The sequence below is a fragment of the Schistocerca cancellata genome, chromosome 1, assembly GCF_023864275.1.
Source record: "Schistocerca cancellata isolate TAMUIC-IGC-003103 chromosome 1, iqSchCanc2.1, whole genome shotgun sequence".
Lineage (NCBI taxonomy): Eukaryota > Metazoa > Arthropoda > Insecta > Orthoptera > Acrididae > Schistocerca > Schistocerca cancellata.
Genome location: NC_064626.1, coordinates 1,121,726,456 through 1,121,740,787, shown reverse-complemented (window position 1 = coordinate 1,121,740,787; position 14,332 = coordinate 1,121,726,456). Strand labels below are relative to the sequence as shown.

Below are 14,332 nucleotides of genomic sequence, written 5' to 3'. Positions count from 1 at the left end.
GATAAATGCAGAAACAGTACCACTATCAACAACAAATGAAAAATAGTATCAGAAACAAATGAAAAATGCCTAGCTGCTGCTGAAACTGTAACAACTTAACCACACCAAACAGATACACAAATTTTAAAAGGCAGTTACCTCTCTAGCTTCTGTAATTTTTTAATTCGGTTAAGTTGAATAGCCACGGACATGTGTGCCATTTTCAAGCTTGCTGTGGAACTTAACAGTAGTGATCTAGGTATTTGTTTTATATTCATGATCTGGATCCTCTCTTCGATCTTTCTGAACTCTGAAGACAGGATTTAGTTGGAACTTCCTGGTAGAGCAATGCTATGTGCTTCAACGGGACTCCAATACCCTTACCTTCAAGCTACCCAAAATGCAAGTTCCCACTGTGGCAAAAGATCGCCATTCACTGCAAAATGTGACTGCACTTGTGAGTAATGCAAGGCGTCACAGTAATACCGTATTTACCCGATTATAAGCCAAGGTTTTATCCTAAATTCGTTATTCGAAAAATACAAAGTCGTCTTATATTCGCAGATTAAACTACTGAAGCTGACACACACATTTTAACACTACTTAATACATGAATATAGGGGTCCTCTTACATTTACAGTGAAGTTTTGTACAAATTTATTTTAATGAATTGCAATGTGTAGAGCTTAGCAAAAAATAGGCTTGATACAGTATCAATCCCGTCCGATCAATCATGTGACATTTGACTCGCAGCATTAGTGCAATGGGTGGATATGCCACAAACTACGAACTAAGCACTACAATAATCTAATGTTCTGCTTAAAAAATTGACATTTTTTGAAACATAGGAGGAAATAGCATTAAATACTATCAACTCACAAACTTTTGTTGTATTTGAATAGGTTTGCACCAGAAGTTCTCATACACGTATGGATACATGCATTTATGGTGCTTTTAAAGTGAAGCCAACATGCAATGGTGAAGATCTTGTCCTTCAAAAACCATTACATGATTCTCAACCAAAGTCAATCTTTTATTTGGTAATGAGAAACTAGTGATCCATGAAGTGTGTTGCAAAAGAAAATTTGATAGTTGTTCACGCATTAGAATATTGGGAGAATATGTTACCAACTTTTAATTAGCTTTAGAATAAGATGATGACATTCAGATGAAATGAGAAAGAAAATAAATCCAGAATTAAATGGGTAACAAACAAAACAAATCACATTAAATTAATTGCCACTGTTATCACAAGACTAAATCATAGCAGACAAACCCATGGTAGAGATAGTACCAACAGGCGGCACTAAATTGTAGGATGAGTGATAATTCAAGAATTGCTCCGAGTCATGACTGCGATCTTTTATTTATGTATTAGCTGCTGATGATACATATGACCAGTAGCCTAAAAGATATAGCCATCTGCATTTCACTGTTGCTCAAGCAAAGCACTACAGAAGGCTTGGGGGTGAAAAATGGCATGAACTTAGTGAGAACTATAACCAGTGTGGGGAGGGGAGTGGTGAGCAGGCAGCAAATTTTGTCTTGCTGCCAACAATGGGAATCTATACTGCATACTTTGGCTTTTCATGAACATTTGCATGTTTAAACTGCAGTTTGCCTAAATCGTCCTCTGAATCAAACTGACTTTAAAATTGGCCAAATACGCAACATTAGCATTTCTGATTCTTTATTGCACCATCTGTAAGGTTAGGATCGTAACAATGCTTTCATGCTTACAGAACACAGCACCAATCGAAATTATGTGCTCTGTCTGTGTAGTGTGTGGGCCAGATGTCAGTATCATGCTGACAGTGCACTGATGCTGCAGGTAATTTTCTACAGATCACTAAAATATCTACCATGAAGAGTGCAGTAGAACTGAAACTGTGTGTGTGTGTGTGTGTGTGTGTGTGTGTGTGTGTGTGTATATATATGTGTGTATGTGTGTGAGAGAGAGAGAGAGAGAGAGAGAGAGAGAGAGAGAGAGAGAGAGCCGCAACTGGATAGCCCAGTCATTATGGGTACTGTCTGTGAAAGGTGTAGTTCAGGATTCGATTCCTAATCCATCTGTCAAAAGAATTATAATCACCACACATTCCACAACAGAGTGGAAGATCTGATCTGGATTACAGACTAATGCCATTCAGCCATTAATCCTGTAATACTACACTCTTGCTCTCACAAATTTAAATCTTTTCCTACATCTGATCAAATTCCTGTCCAGTCAACATTTCAACCAGACAAAACGTGTGGGACTGTTTTGTACTGTTTCAGTCCCATATCACAGACTATTGAGACAAGAGTACAGAAGTGTCACAGTTCCGGTGTTGTGCTGTGAAGCAGATCAATGATTACAGTATCACTTCCAGCAAATACTCCCGGCAACAATTATCTTCTGTTTATGACCCCAGGAAAATTTACTTTCTGCAGAAAACTTAGTATTAGGTTGCCTGTTTTTATATTCCCTATATTTAACTACTGAAGAAATCATTGGACATTCTGAATGATGTAACTTTACACTCTTTTTTCCTTCTTTTATTTGAACAAATTACCTGTGCTTATACAATAAGGGAAAATTATATCAAGAAGGACAAGAAAGTTTATTCTGTCACTTAGTCTTACCCTGGACTGGTCACACGATATCTCACATATGCTAGGCACACTTTATTTATTCACTATTGGTCCATGGATGTACTGGAAGACTTGTGGTGCCATCCACTTCCCAGTTTAGTTCCAAATGCAAACATATTTTGCTCATCAACACCATATTATTTGCAATATAGTGTCGGAGAGAAGAGGTTGTTTCTGAGGCTGCATCACTGGAGCCTAGTAGATGCCAAGTGACCTTTGTGTTTACTAAAAGTAAATATTTTATTATTTTATTTAAACTAGCAGTTTTTAATATTGCATCAAACAATGGAAAATCCAGGATGGAATGCAACAATACCAGAAAAGAAAGTCGCTACTCACCATACAGCGGAGATGCTGAGTCGTGATAGGCACAACAAAAAGATTCACACAATTATAACTTTTGGCCATTAAGGCCTTTGTCAGCAGTAGACACACACACACACACACACACACACACACACACACACACACACACACACAAACGCAATTTGCACACACGTCTGCAGTCTCAGAGAACTGAAACCACATTGCAAGAAGCAGCACCAGTGCATGATGGGAGTGGCGACTGGGTGGGGGTAAAGAGGAGGCTGGGGTGGGGAGTGGGAGGGATAGTACAGTGGGAGTGTCAGACAGTGAAGTGTCGCTGTTTAGACGGAGGGCAGGAGAGAAGGTGCAGAGGGGGGAGGGGTAAGTAGCAGAAAGGAGAGAAATAAAAATAAATTAAAAGACTGGGTGTGGCGGTGAAATGACGGCTGTGTAGTGCTGGAATGGGAACAGGGAGGGGGCTGGATGGGTGAGGACAGTGACTAACGAAGGTTGAGGCCAGGAGGGTTAAGGGAACATAGGATGTATTGCAGGGAAAGTTCCCACCTGTGCAGTTCAGAGAGGCTGGTGTTGGTGGGAAGGATCCATATGGCACAGGCCGCGAAGCAGTCATTGAGATGAGGGATATCATGTTTGGCAACATGTTCAGCAACACGGTGGTCCACTTGTTTTTTGGCCACAGTTTGTTGGTGGCCATTCATGTGGACAGACAGCTTGTTGTTTGTCATGCTCACATAGAATGCAGCACAGTGGTTGCAGCTTAGCTTGAAAATCACATGATTGGTTTCACAGGTAGCCCTGCCTTTGATGGGATAGGTGATGTTAGTGACCAGACTGGAGTAGGTGGTGGTAGGAGGATGTCTTACATCTAGGTCTATTACAGGGGTATGAGCCATGAGGTAAGGGATTGGGAGCAGAGGTTGTGTAAGGATGGACGAGTATATTGTGTAGGTTCTGTGGACGGCGGAATACCACGGTAGGAGGGATGGGAAGGAAGGACAGTGGGCAGGACATTTCTCATTTCAGGGCACGATGATAGGTAACTGAAATCCTGGCGGATAATGTAATTCAGTTACTCCAGTCCCGGATGGTACTGAGTTACGAGGGGAATGCTCCTCTGTGGCCGGACTTTGGGACTTTGGGAGATGGTGGGAAACTGGAAAGATAAGGCATGGGAGTTTTGTTTCTGTACAAGGATGGGAGGATAATTACAGTCAGTGAAGGCTTCAGTGAGACCCTCGGTATATTTTGAGAGGGACTGCTCATCACTGCAGATGCGACGACCATGGGTGGCTAGGCTGTATGGAAGGGACTTCTTGGTATGGAATGGGTGGCAGCTGTCAAAGTGGAGGTATTGCTGGTGGTTAGTAGGTTTGATATAGACAGAGGTACTGATGCAGCCATCTCTGAGGTGGAGGTCAACATTTATTTATCTTCAGATCCAATATGATCTCAAAGAGGTTCTACAATTTAGAAAATGCACATGACAGGGAAACTGTATTTTGGTTGTTGGAGGGAGACGATAAATCACATTATGATTTTTGTGTTTTACACTGATGTGGAAGAAGAAGATAACTGTGGAAACATGAGACAAAAATACTGACACAGAGCAAGAAGGGGACTGTACTGCAGTGTTAGTGATAGCAACAGTCATGTTGATGAATGTTTTCTACAGAAGAGCTCTTCTACGTGGTCAAAAGTGCGTCCACCAAAAAATGTTTACACTTGATGACAAAACACCGTCAATACTTCACCAAGAGTGAGTAGTGCCATGAAGAATCCGAATACACCGATGGAATGTTGGGAATGCTTCTTCAACAATGAGTTGCTTTCTAACATTGTTGAGTTCACTAACAAGAATATATCTTAGGTACAGGGACATTATTCTGGGAAAGGGATACTCATCTGACAGACTGAACTGAAATAAAAGCTGGAATGTCTTTACATCTGGCAAGAAAAGACAACCATACACACACCAAAGACATATGGGTCTACAATGAAATGGGAATTTAGTTATGTTGAAACTTCCTGGCAGATTAAAACTGTGTGCCCGACCGAGACTCGAACTCGGCACCTTTGCCTTTCGCGGGCAAGTGCTCTACCATCTGAGCTACCGAAGCACGACTCACGCCCGGTCCTCACAGCTTTACTTCTGCCAGTATCTCGTCTCCTACCCTCCAAACTTTACAGAAGCTCTCCTGTGAACCATGCAGAACTAGCACTCCTGAAAGAAAGGATATTGCGGAGACATGGCTTAGCCACAGCCTGGGGGATGTTTCCAGAATGAGATTTTCACTCTGCAGCGGAGTGTGCGCTGATATGAAACTTCCTGGCAGATTAAAACTGTGTGCCCGACCGAGACTCGAACTCGGGACCTTTGCCTTTCGCGGGCAAGTGCTCTACCATCTGAGCTACCGAAGCACGACTCACGCCCGGTCCTCACAGCTTTACTTCTGCCAGTATATCGTCTCCTACCTTCCAAACTTTACAGAAGCTCTCCTGCGAACCATGCAGAACTAGCACTCCTGAAAGAAAGGATATTGGCAGAAGTAAAGCTGTGAGGACCGGGCGTGAGTCGTGCTTCGGTAGCTCAGATGGTAGAGCACTTGCCCGCGAAAGGCAAAGGTCCCGAGTTCGAGCCTCGGTCGGGCACACAGTTTTAATCTGCCAGGAAGTTTCATATCAGCGCACACTCCGCTGCAGAGTGAAAATCTCATTCTGGAAACATCCCCCAGGCTGTGGCTAAGCCATGTCTCCGCAATATCCTTTCTTTCAGGAGTGCTAGTTCTGCATGGTTCGCAGGAGAGCTTCTGTAAAGTTTGGAAGGTAGGAGACGAGATACTGGCAGAAGTAAAGCTGTGAGGACCGGGCGTGAGTCGTGCTTCGGTAGCTCAGATGGTAGAGCACTTGCCCGCGAAAGGCAAAGGTCCCGAGTTCGAGTCTCGGTCGGGCACACAGTTTTAATCTGCCAGGAAGTTTCATATCAGCGCACACTCCGCTGCAGAGTGAAAATCTCATTCTGGAAACATCCCCCAGGCTGTGGCTAAGCCATGTCTCCGCAATATCCTTTCTTTCAGGAGTGCTAGTTCTGCATGGTTCGCAGGAGAGCTTCTGTAAAGTTTGGAAGGTAGGAGACGAGATACTGGCAGAAGTTAAGCTGTGAGGACCGGGCGTGAGTCGTGCTTCGGTAGCTCAGATGGTAGAGCACTTGCCCGCGAAAGGCAAAGGTCCCGAGTTCGAGTCTCGGTCGGGCACACAGTTTTAATCTGCCAGGAAGTTTCATATCAGCGCACACTCCGCTGCAGAGTGAAAATCTCATTCTGGAAACATCCCCCAGGCTGTGGCTAAGCCATGTCTCCGCAATATCCTTTCTTTCAGGAGTGCTAGTTCTGCATGGTTCGCAGGAGAGCTTCTGTAAATTTTGGAAGGTAGGAGACGAGATACTGGCAGAAGTAAAGCTGTGAGGACCGGGCGTGAGTCGTGCTTCGGTAGCTCAGATGGTAGAGCACTTGCCCGCGAAAGGCAAAGGTCCCGAGTTCGAGTCTCGGTCGGGCACACAGTTTTAATCTGCCAGGAAGTTTCATATCAGCGCACACTCCGCTGCAGAGTGAAAATCTCATTCTGGAAACATCCCCCAGGCTGTGGCTAAGCCATGTCTCCGCAATATCCTTTCTTTCAGGAGTGCTAGTTCTGCATGGTTCGCAGGAGAGCTTCTGTAAAGTTTGGAAGGTAGGAGACGAGATACTGGCAGAAGTTAAGCTGTGAGGACCGGGCGTGAGTCGTGCTTCGGTAGCTCAGATGGTAGAGCACTTGCCCGCGAAAGGCAAAGGTCCCGAGTTCGAGTCTCGGTCGGGCACACAGTTTTAATCTGCCAGGAAGTTTCATATCAGCGCACACTCCGCTGCAGAGTGAAAATCTCATTCTGGAAACATCCCCCAGGCTGTGGCTAAGCCATGTCTCCGCAATATCCTTTCTTTCAGGAGTGCTAGTTCTGCATGGTTCGCAGGAGAGCTTCTGTAAAGTTTGGAAGGTAGGAGACGAGATACTGGCAGAAGTAAAGCTGTGAGGACCGGGCGTGAGTCGTGCTTCGGTAGCTCAGATGGTAGAGCACTTGCCCGCGAAAGGCAAAGGTCCCGAGTTCGAGTCTCGGTCGGGCACACAGTTTTAATCTGCCAGGAAGTTTCATATCAGCGCACACTCCGCTGCAGAGTGAAAATCTCATTCTGGAAACATCCCCCAGGCTGTGGCTAAGCCATGTCTCCGCAATATCCTTTCTTTCAGGAGTGCTAGTTCTGCATGGTTCGCAGGAGAGCTTCTGTAAAGTTTGGAAGGTAGGAGACGAGATACTGGCAGAAGTTAAGCTGTGAGGACCGGGCGTGAGTCGTGCTTCGGTAGCTCAGATGGTAGAGCACTTGCCCGCGAAAGGCAAAGGTCCCGAGTTCGAGTCTCGGTCGGGCACACAGTTTTAATCTGCCAGGAAGTTTCATATCAGCGCACACTCCGCTGCAGAGTGAAAATCTCATTCTGGAAACATCCCCCAGGCTGTGGCTAAGCCATGTCTCCGCAATATCCTTTCTTTCAGGAGTGCTAGTTCTGCATGGTTCGCAGGAGAGCTTCTGTAAAGTTTGGAAGGTAGGAGACGAGATACTGGCAGAAGTAAAGCTGTGAGGACCGGGCGTGAGTCGTGCTTCGGTAGCTCAGATGGTAGAGCACTTGCCCGCGAAAGGCAAAGGTCCCGAGTTCGAGTCTCGGTCGGGCACACAGTTTTAATCTGCCAGGAAACAATTTAGGGTTCTCTTATACTGTTGCAGGTTCACCAATAGGTACACCAAAAGGAAATAAAGAAGGTTGATAATTTAGACCCCTTATGTGAAATATTTACTTCCTTTGTGAAAAATGGTAAAATGCTTATTCACTTGGAAAGTACTGCACCTTAGATGAAAAGCTAGAATCTTTCAGGGGTAATTGATTCTCCAGGCAGTACAATCACTGAAAACCAAATATGTATGTACTAAGAAGTATTGCATGCCAGGATGCATTACACCACCAACCTGGAAACAGCCTGTGGAGCCATTGACAAAAAAACCAATAGATGTTTGAAACATCTTACTTCTATGTTCTCAGGGACTGGGTGCAACATAACCACAGACAGCTGGTTCACCATCTTACAGTTAGCTGATTATTTTGTTCAGAATAATCCTACTCTGGCTGAACTGTGAGGAAGAATTAACCTAAAATTCCCCAGAGTTTACACAAACAAAGAACTGAGAGGTGGAAACAATACTGTTTGGGTTTCAGATAAACACAACTCTAATGCCATTTGTCACCAACAAAAGCAAGGTGGTTCTGATACTCTCAATGATGCCACTGATGCCCCATCTGGTACAAGAAAAAGGCAGAAATGTTAAGCTTCTACAATTCAACCAAATCAGGAGTCGATGTTGTCGAGCTCAGCAGTAAGTATTAGAAAGACCAATAGATGGCCTGTGGTGATATTTTATAACTTGATGAGCATTGCAGCTATAAATACACAAATAATATACCACATTCATCATACTGATGCTAGCACCAGGCATAACGAATTTCTGAAACTTCTAGCACATAATCTAGTGAATGATTATTTGCACCGTTGTTCTCAGTATTTATCATTGCTAAGAAACCTTTGGTGTGATGTCACGTGTGCTGCACTGCAGTTGAAATTGCTCGTTTATATTTTACAAAATTTTAGACTTCATTTACTTATTTTAAAGCTTATTTGTGTTAATATTTGCTGTAGAAGTAACATATTAGTGGATTTTCATTAATCTCAGTCTTTCTTCCTGTGTTATTGACTCGAGTGGTCTATTATTTGTGAGTGTGCTTGCGTCGTTCATCTAAGCGTTGCGCCTCAGTAGTGTGTTTACATTTAGCGGCGTGCACTGCAGCTGTAGCGGTTATAAAGCTAAGTACTGACAAACTTATTTGTGCTCTGTAATACAGTTATTAAATTTAATAGATTTCAGCTGTGTTGCATGCCGTTTGTGGTGAAATAACGACTTAATAAACTTTTGTAATTGTTAACTCGCCTTTTTCTTTTTTTTTCCTTTTTTTAGAGTTTTCCGTGCATTGAAGTTATTTAGTAAATTTTGTGCTTTAGTTTTCAACTGGCATTTATTATTGTTTCTAGTGAAATATTTCAGTAAAATTTTCATTCAGTGTGTTAACTTTGCTTAGTGTTACAGCGGCCGTTGAATTTTTTGGTTTTAGCTAATAATTTTGTGAAGTTTTGTTTGTATTGGTATTAGCTGTGGTGTAGTAGTATTAATACAAGTAGCTGCTTTCTTAGTAGGCAGAGAATTTCGAGACCATTATTGTTAGTTCTTAAATGGTTCCACTGGTGTAACTGAAATTTGGTAACAAAGATGTATAGTTTTTACAGTAACTGTAAAACTTTACCATGAGTGAGAAGCGTGGGCTCTGTCGTAGGTTTGTGAGTAGTGGATTACGGTGTGGGATTTGTTCAAAGTATTTTCACTGGGGGGGGGGGGGGGGTGCAGTGGGCAAGCCAGTGGTCATTTTAGTGAGATCCTCTCCTGGGAATGCAGAATCTGTAGTAGAAATAAGTTGATAGAGGAGCAGAAGCGTAAGATCTGTGCCCTTCAGGTGCCGTTACAATGCGCAGAGGAGGAACTAGATAGATTGAGGAGGGTGAAGGGTGGTGGGGAATGGGAACTGACAGTTGGCAAGAAGGCAGCTAGGAAGACAAGGTATTCAGACAGTTTTACTTTGCATACATGCAATGGATATGACCAACTGTCAGAGTTGAGTGGACAGGAGCCTAGTGTAGCTGTAGATGTAGGGAACTTGCAGCAGTCCTCAGCAATTAGGAGGCCTAGCTTAGTTGCAAAGTCTAGCAGAAAGAAGGTTCTGCTGCTAGGTAGTTCCCACAGTAGAGGTGTGGGCCAGCGGTTGCACGATGTGTTGGGGAGTGAGTACCAGGTCACCAGCATTGTGAAGCCTAGTGCATGGTTGGCTCAGATTAGGGGAGTTATGTAAGAATTTTATGGAGGAGGATCAGGTAGTGATAGTGGGTGGAGCAGGGAACAGTCTCGATATGGACTGGGAATATGACCTAGGTGGTGACTTGGTTAAGATAGCAACTCAAACTGGTGACACTAATGCGCATTTTGTGCAACTGTTTCAGCAACATGATCGGCCTCACCTTAATGTGGCTGTTAGGCATGTTAACGTGGGGCTGGGGAGAGCACTGATGGCAGAGGGCATAGGTCAGGGTCACATCTCAGTGGTGCCAGTTGGGTCTATCAGTAGATCGGGTTTCACTAGGCATGACCTGCACCTCAATAGGTATGGGAAGGGGAGGCTGGCTAAGCTTATAGGTGACAGTGTAGTGGGTGGGGGTGGTGTCACTCATGGAAAAATTCCTGTAGTAGTTGGTGTTAAGAGCTGCACCTTTTTTAGAGTGAAGTCAGCTGATACGTATACCTGCTTAAAGGATGTCCCTTTAACTAAGGGCTCACCTTCAGAGGATGTAATGTTTCTAAGTAGAGAAGGAATTAGCATATTTCATCAAAATATAAGAGGTATTAGAGATAAAGATGATGATGATGATGATTATTAGTGTTTTAGGGCGCACAACAGCAAGGTTATCAGCGCCCGTTCCCAAAAGTTCAATTCAGAGCCGAATTGTGAGAAAAGTGGTATTGTTCAAATTGCAAGATTGGACACAGCACATCAAACCAGGGAGATAAAACTAAAAGTACAATAGCAGTACAAACAGGTAAAAATAATTAATTAACGGTGGCTGAGTGACCACTTACAAATAATGGGTGACCAAACCACTGGACAGCACATTAAGACTTCAATCACAATATTTTGGGAAGAAGGCCAGACATCACACAAAAACGTAAAACTCTAGCGACACTCGCCTCATTATTAGTTAAAAGAGAGGGTAGGTCTGGTGGGAAACTGAAATCTTCCCTCAAACCCACATATAAAACACACTCAGTTAAAATATGTCATATCGACAGCTGTATCCCACATGTCTGACACGTTGGTGGCTCCTCACGACGTAACAGAAAACCATGTGTCAAAGGACAATGTCCTATTCTAAGCCGTGTACGAGCTACTTCCTCAGCGCGTCGTTGATGGAAGGAGGTGAGCCATGGTCGGACAGAATCCTTCACCGCTCGCAACTTATTATCCCTCACGTCCAGCCACTGAGCCTCCCACCAACGCACGACCTTCCGAGTCACGAAAGACGTAATGGCCTGCAGGGGGACGGAACAGCAAGCAGGAGGTGGGATGGAGCAAGCCTCCTTGGCAGCCGCATCTGCAAGTTCATTTCCAGGAATCCCTATGTGCCCTGGAACCCAGCAGAAAATTATATCCTTACCCTGCTGTTGCAAGAGCAGGAGTGCGTCCTGCACCTCTTGCACCATCCGATCTGCTGGGTACATCTGTTCAAGAGCGTGTAGAGCACTTTGGGAATCGGAGCAGATGATGAATTTTGTGCCACGATGTCGGCGCATATGCTCTAATGCTTGCAGAATGGCAAACAGTTCTGCATAGTAAACTGAGAACTGCTCTGGGAGCCCTATCCGATGGACAGTATCGGGAAACACAGCAGAGCAGCCCATAAAATCCCCCTGTTTAGACCCATCCGTGTAAACAGTAATAAAATCGGAATGGCGTATTAGAGATAAAGTTAGTGAACTGCTTATAGATGTTTACTCTGAAATTATTGGTGTATCAGAGCACCACTTAAATAATTTGACAATTCAGAGGCTTCCTTTACCAGGTTACAAATTAGTTGGCTGTTTCACAACGAGTTCCTTGCAGGGTGGGGGAGTGGCTCTGTACGTAAAAAACAGCGTTCCATTTGAGTCCATAGACATATCACAACACTGCACTGAACAGATATTTGAATGTTGTGCAGTGTTAGTTGAATTTAGTGAAACCAAACTTCTAATTGCCTTTGTTTATAGGTCCCCTAACTCCGACTTCAGACCATTTTTGCTTAAGCTAGAGAGGGTTCTTGAGTCACTTTGTAGGAAGTACCAGAAACTAGTTATATATGGTGACTTCAATATTAATTTTGTATATGATTGTGCAAGAAAAAGGATGTTGGTAGATCTCTTAAATTCATATGACCTGATGCAAACTGTGTTTTTTCCAAGTAGGGGGCAAGGGAACAGTAGCACAGTCATAGACAATATTTTTATTCATTCTTCATTACGAGATGGGCATTCTGTTAGTAAAGGCATGAATGGCCTTTCAGACCATGATGCACAAATTTTAACACTAAAAGGCTTTTGTAGTCAAACCAATGTCAAATTAAGTACAAACTATGTAGGAAAGTTAATCCAATAGCAAGAGAGAGTTTTTTAAAACTTGTCAAAGAACAAGAGAGGCAGGATGTTTATAGTGCCGATAACATAGATGATAAACACATTGCTTTCCTTAACACATTTCTCATGCTCTTTGCGAGTTTCTGTCCATTAGAACATTCCAAATGGGGTACTAGCAGTAATGGGCAGCCCGGGTGGCTGACTAGTGGGATAAGGATATCATATAGAACAAAGTGGGAATTATATCAAAATGTTAGAAGTAGTCACAATCAAGCTACAGTAGCCCATTAAAAACAGTATTATAAAGTGCTTAAAAATGTTATTAGGAAGGCAAAGAGTATGTGGTATGCAAATAGAATAGCTAATTCACAGGATAAAATTAAAACATATGGTCAGTTGTGAAGGAAGCGTCGCGTCTTAGCAGCACAAGGTCGACGATATAAAGTCAGTTCGTAGTAACAATATTTCTGTTGCTGGTAAGTCACATACGTGTACAGTATTTAACAATCATTTTCTGAGTATTGCTGGTGAATTAAATAAAAATTTAGTTTCTACAGGGAAACATATAACTTTCTTGGCAAATGCCTTTCCGAGACTGATGTCTGAAATACTCCTCTGTGATACAGACAAGAGGGAGATTGAGTCAATAATTAAATCACTGAAGACCAAGAACTGTCATGGTTATGATGTAGTGTCTAGCAGAATACTGAAGTATTGTGCTGCAAATGTTAGCCCTGTACTTAGCCATATTTGTAATTTTTCCTTTAGGAATGGTCAGTTTCCTGAGCGATTAAAGTACTCAGTAGTAAAGCCGCTTTATAAAAAGCGAGAAAGGGATAATGTAGATAATTTTAGACCTATTTCTATGCCATCAGTGTTTGCTAAAGTTATTGAAAAGGCTGTTTATGTAAGGATAATTGATCATTTTATATCATACGATTTGCTATCAAATGTACAGTTCGGCTTTAGAAGTTGTTTAACAACTGAAAATGCTATATTCTCTTTTCTCTGTGAGGCACTGGATGGGCTAAACAAAAAGTTTTGAACGCTTGGCATATATATATATATATATATATATATATATATATATATATATATATATATATGGTTATAATAGAAGGAAACATTCCACGAAGGAAAAATATATTTAAAAACAAAGATGATGTGACTTACCAAATGAAAGTGCTGGCAGGTCGACAGACACACAAACAAACACAAACATACACACAAAATCCAAGCTTTCGCAACCAACGGTTGCCTCGTCAGGAAAGAGGGAAGGAGAAGGAAAGACAAAAGGATATGGGTTTTAAGGGAGAGGGTAAGGAGTCATTCCAATCCCGGGAGCGGAAAGACTTACCTTAGGGGGAAAAAAGGACAGGTATACACTCGCACACACACACACATATCCATCCACACATACACAGACACAAGCAGCACTGCTTGTGTCTGTGTATTCCTTCTATTATAACCATATCATTAATTTGAACCCAACAATTACGTTTGTTATTGTCGCCTTTGCATTTCGAAATCTTTCCTGTCGTCTTATTTCTCTTTTTTCTCTTTATTTTCTCTTTCTGTTTTTACCAGTAGTCTCACTTTGTATTCACCCCCCTTTTACCGTAATCTACTATACAATTTTATCCCGCCTGGTCTGCTTGTGTCTGTGTATGTGTGGATGGATATGTGTGTGTGTGCGAGTGTATACCTGTCCTTTTTTCCCCCTAAGGTAAGTCTTTCCGCTCCCGGGATTGGAATGACTCCTTACCCTCTCCCTTAAAACCCATATCCTTTTGTCTTTCCTTCTCCTTCCCTCTTTCCTGACGAGGCAACCGTTGGTTGTGAAAGCTTGGATTTTGTGTGTATGTTTGTGTTTGTTTGTGTGTCTGTCGACCTGCCAGCACTTTCATTTGGTAAGTCACATCATCTTTGTTTTTAAATATATATATATATATATATATATATATATATATATATATATATATATATATATATATATATATATATATATATAATAGAGGGAAACGTTCCACGTGGGAAAAATATATTTA

General features: G+C 42.6%; 1 protein-coding gene across 11 annotated transcripts in view; it reads right to left on the bottom strand.

Annotated features, from left to right (window-relative positions):
- The window catches only part of LOC126092365 (rap guanine nucleotide exchange factor 2), a 318,859-nt gene that overhangs the window by 74,115 nt on the left and 230,412 nt on the right, over window positions 1–14,332 (bottom strand). The gene's annotated exons all lie outside the window — the stretch shown is intronic.